This window comes from Meleagris gallopavo, chromosome 20 (genome assembly GCF_000146605.3).
Source record: "Meleagris gallopavo isolate NT-WF06-2002-E0010 breed Aviagen turkey brand Nicholas breeding stock chromosome 20, Turkey_5.1, whole genome shotgun sequence".
Lineage (NCBI taxonomy): Eukaryota > Metazoa > Chordata > Aves > Galliformes > Phasianidae > Meleagris > Meleagris gallopavo.
This window is the reverse complement of record NC_015030.2, coordinates 10470615-10475215: the sequence shown is the minus strand read 5'-3', so window position 1 is coordinate 10475215 and position 4601 is coordinate 10470615. Positions and strand designations below refer to the sequence as shown.

The window sequence follows — 4601 nt, the reverse complement described above, 5'->3', positions numbered from 1 at the left end:
TTACGCATTCAAGGCGCTCGCAGTAGATGAGCCCCCAGAGGATACCGTGTGCAGCTGCGGCTCTCGGGCCGGTGGAGCTCCGCGCTTTGTGCCTTGCTCGGCTCCTGCGGGCTCGAGGGCAGCTCTTACTGCAGGGTTACGTTGAGCGCGGCGGGCCGGCAGCAGAGCGGAAAGGCGCTGTGCCCACGCTGCCCTTCGTGCCTGCAGGCACCTCGCTTTGTGCCCCGTTCCTGTAGGTACGCTCGATAAGAAAAATGACTGGGCTGTCCTGCTGAATTCTCACCCGGAAAAAGTCAACCCCTCTTCCACTGATGGGTATTTGGGCCCATTGGGTGCTTTCTGGAGCAGAATCCTGCACTCACAGAATGGCTTGGGTTGAAAGGGGTTGGAACCCCGTGCTGTGGGCAGGGTTAATTTTTCAATATCGGTTATGTCATTTGCTGACCTCGTAAGAAGAATGCTGCAACACTTTGCTGCTAAATCGCCTCTTTATTGGCTACCGCATCCATCATTTTCTGTACAAATAAAGCTAGTGCTTTTCTGTGCTAAGAGCGTGGCTTCTTCACTGACCTGCTGAGAACAGGAAGTGGTGGCTGTTAGAGGCAGGAGAAATGGCTTCTGCAGGGTGGAAGAATTTGAAATCTTCAGAAACCTGCTTTAGGAACAAATCTAAGAGCGCTCATCCTTTGTGGTAGGCAAGAGTCCCGTGCTTGGGGGTGTGGATGCAACTGAATCTCTTCCACAGAGTCACGTTCTTCCGCTGTCATAGAAGATGGTGCTGCCCTATAGGTTATGACTCTGGAGGATATTGATGCTGAGTTCTAGATCTAAAATATCCTTCAGCCATAAAATTGATCTAGATGTAAACCAAAACAGGATCTTTGAAAACCCAGCAGTAAGAGCTCTGCTTCTGCTTGGAAGGTCGGCTGGAGGGCTGCATGTATCTGGAAGGGAGGTGTGCCTGCACTCTTTCTCAAGAAAGGCTCTTGTGCCTGTCCAGTCTGTGTAATTGTATTGAATTGGCAGCCAGAACGTCAGCATGGAAGTACATATTGTTCAAAAAGAATTCAGAGTTCAGGCTCTGGGTTCAGCCACTGAAGGCAAAGGCCAAAAGGGAGTGCTACTGTTCTCTGAGGATGGAGGAAAGCAGCAGAACTTTGAGGTCTAATGAGGAAGGGAATAAAAAGTTACAAAATAGAAGGTTTGAAAGTAATCTCGTGGCTTGGGAAAAGGCAAGAAAGATAAGCATCATGAAAGGGGAGGCATGGGACAGGCAGTCCCCAGACAATATTTTTCTGCTCCCAGTGCTACACTAATATTAATGAAGACCAAAGTCTGAATAAGCCACCCCTTCGGAGTTTAGGCTGAGAAGGTGGCATAGGTTGATTTGTTTAGCAATAGGGATCCAGTATATTAGTTTAAGGGCCAAAAAGGAATCAATGAGTGCTAATTCTAAAAATTTCAACTTTGGTTGGTGTGTGAACAGCCTTGTTTTCTCTTAGTTCTGCTTCACAAGAAGCACTGGAATCATAATAGACTAATTGTCTTTGCATTTCACCAGGTGCAAGGACGTTTTCCACGGATTTTCACAAGTACTGTTTTGGAAGTTGCTCATTATGGCCTAACGAGCAATTGAATTTTGCCAGATTGGGGAAAAACAGCTAAAGGTCAGACAAAAGTCTCTGTCAAGAAGCTAATGGTGGAAAAATGGGGATAAAGTAAGTGGCATACAACTAAATGCAACTGCACATGCACAAAGGAACATTAACATATATTAATGAGTTATTGGAAAAGAATGACATGTATGTCTTAACTGTTTAAATGTAGAACCTCAACTCCGAGAGAGCGTGCTGCTTTGTTAAGTCACCCAGTAGGTGTGAGGAATAAAGGAATGCTGCTTTCTAACACCACACTGCAGTCAGAGCGTTTTCTTCCTGGATTTTGAGCGACAATTTGGATGACAAAGGCAGCCCTAGCTGTACTCTCCTGCTTATAGCTCTAGTAACTATTGTCTCGCCATTTTTGCATTGAGCTAATTGTAAAGCCATAAAGTTTTGAATGGTCTGGAGTCACTTTTGTAGGCTTGTGCTTACTAATGTATACTGGCGCATGCACTCTGCCTGCAGCTGTCTTATCTTAAAAATCTTAATCTCTTGAAGTCTTGTTGTGAAAGGGAATATAGGTTGAATGCCTGTGTTCCCTGCCCTCTTCAGAAAAGCGGAGAATTAAGTGTAAGTGCTCTGCAAGATCTAGATAAGTCAGATTTCTTCTATATAAAACTACTATACAAGAATAAAACAAGGCACAGAAATATTTGAGAAACGTGGGAATTTTTTTCCCCAGAGATGGAATTTTAACTGTGATGCTTCCCCATTCACATCTCTTCAATTCTGTAAAAAGTAGCTCAGAGAGAAATAAAGCTTTGCCTTTGCCCCGCTCTGCTGCAGCCTGGACTCTGCAGGACTGGGTCTTTTGTAGTTCCCAGTGTGGCATCTCCCCCACCGCTTGCTCTGAGTGCTGTTGTGTAGCCAGTTATTTTCGCATTTTTTAGCACTCTGTTTATTGCTAGCTCAACTGAATCTCCTGCATAATGTGAGTTTCCTCTTGTTCTGTAAGAAGAAAAGCCATATAAGAACTGGGAGTGTAGAAACATCTGTGATTAGGGAATCTGTAATTGGTGGCAAGACCAATGGTGCTACAGTTTAAACTGTTTTTCAGTTTTTTTTGAGCAGATACAACTTCTGCAGCAGTAGAGAAATCCCATATGTTTTCATAAAATCCAGCTTATTTTCATGTCTCCTTTTAAGCAGATTTGTTCTATTTGTGATGCTGGCCTTAATATATGTTCCAGTTAACCTCATTCTGGCATTCAGCTTTTTCATGGTGCTCTCAGCCTTGACCAGTTTCATCTCATGTCCCCAAAGCCACTCCCAAAGAAATCCTCCTCCTGGTCTGCAACACGATGATCTTAAAAGAGGGAGTGGAAAGCAATGGCGAAAGCGAAGACCATCAACCAACTTCAGTCTTGTGACACAGCAATCGCTCCTCTGTGATGCTGCATTTCTTTAAACAGAATTTAGCATCCTTGTATTTTGTTCTGCATTGTACCCATATGGTACCCATATGAGTCTTGCTCAGAAAAGCAGTCTACAGTGTCTGAGGTATAAGCATAGAGTGGGTTTTAAGATGCTCAATTTCCTTGTTCTCACACCTGGTCCTGCTTCTTAGTTGTGGAGAGAAAGATAAGAAGTAGGTAGCGGTTTAAATGTGTTGCTCATTGCTCTTCAAGGTTGAAACAGGAGGTGAAACGGGATGGTAGCATGCTGCCCAACTACTGGAGGGGGATTTCTCCAGATACAGGAGCTTCTTGCCTTCCAGTAGCTTAAATAAATACAACAGCAATACCACAAGTAATGAAACAAGCAGGATTGACTGACAGGAACAGTAATGATGGTAAATCAAGGGAAGTGACACAGGTAGGAGGGGAAAGTTGGTTTGAGTAGGTTACAATTTAAAACAGCATTTTGGTTGCTACCTGGGGTCAGATCTTCCAGTATCTCTGGTATTTTCCAGAATTGAATTACAGACTCCAGAGAAAAATACCGAAAAGTTCGATGCAACTGTAGCTGAGACTTATGCTTTCAGTGTATGCTTTTCAGAAGCAGAGAGAACACTGCAACTTGTGGGACGCTGGCCCACCCATTTATGGGAGCCTCGCAGCTGTGCCACCATCGCTACCATCTCAGGTAGGAATGCAGCCGTGTTATTTTCCTATCTGTGGACTCAGGTAAACGTTCGGCTTCCAGCTCCTAGCGGGTATTACTCTTCCATTTCCAGGCAACTGCAGTAAAACAAAACACCTCCTGAGTGTCCCCTCCAAAGGCTGTGCCGAAAGGCGGAGAGGTAGAGCTGAACCTGCAGGGAGAACAATCCAAAGCCTTTGCTCAGTAAGGTCATTTTCTGTTCAGCTGGTATTTCACTACTTCAGTTGCTTATTCTAGACAAATCCCATCCCCCCGCTGCAGGCCTGGATTTTCTGCAGGAACAGCCTGGCCAACCCGCACCACAGGCCTCCACGAAGGCCGTTTGGGGCCTATTCCACATGTGCTGTGGAAAAACCGTTGACAGACGATGGTGGCAGACGTTACGTTGGTACCAAAGGGCGGAGGAGCGTCAGAGACGAAGTGCTGTGCGATGCCTGGAGGTGCTGCGCCACTGAGGTGAACGTGGAGGAATCGTCGTAGTAAAACACATGAGAAGATACACTATTATTTTTTGAAATGCCGCTTCCCATTCTCGGACATCTGAAGAAGGTAATAATTAAACCTTGACTGCGGTCGTTTTACCTACAACAAACACTTCCCCTTTTGTGTTGGGAGCGCCGGCCTCGCAGCTCAGAGCCCGCCACAGCCCGCAGCAAACTCCTTCCTCGGGGAAAGCCGTAGCTGGCTGCCACCTGCCCCGCGCCCACGCTGCCCGCACCCGGGCCAGCCCCAAAGCATCCGGCGCTACGGCTGGGGTGGAAGAGGCAGGTAGGAAGGGGTCAACGGAGGGGAGACCGGGGAGCCGGGCGGGGTCGCCGCCGAGGAGCCGCGAGGGAC

The 4601-nt window shown here is 46.6% G+C and overlaps 1 long non-coding RNA gene across 1 annotated transcript; it reads left to right on the top strand.

Annotated features, from left to right (window-relative positions):
* The first annotated feature begins 3659 nt into the window (after positions 1–3659).
* Positions 3660–4595, top strand: LOC116217330. Its single transcript, XR_004161754.1, has 3 exons — positions 3660–3746; positions 3838–3947; positions 4026–4595. It is a non-coding gene; the product is annotated as an uncharacterized LOC116217330 (long non-coding RNA).
* Positions 4596–4601: the final 6 nt, after the last annotated feature.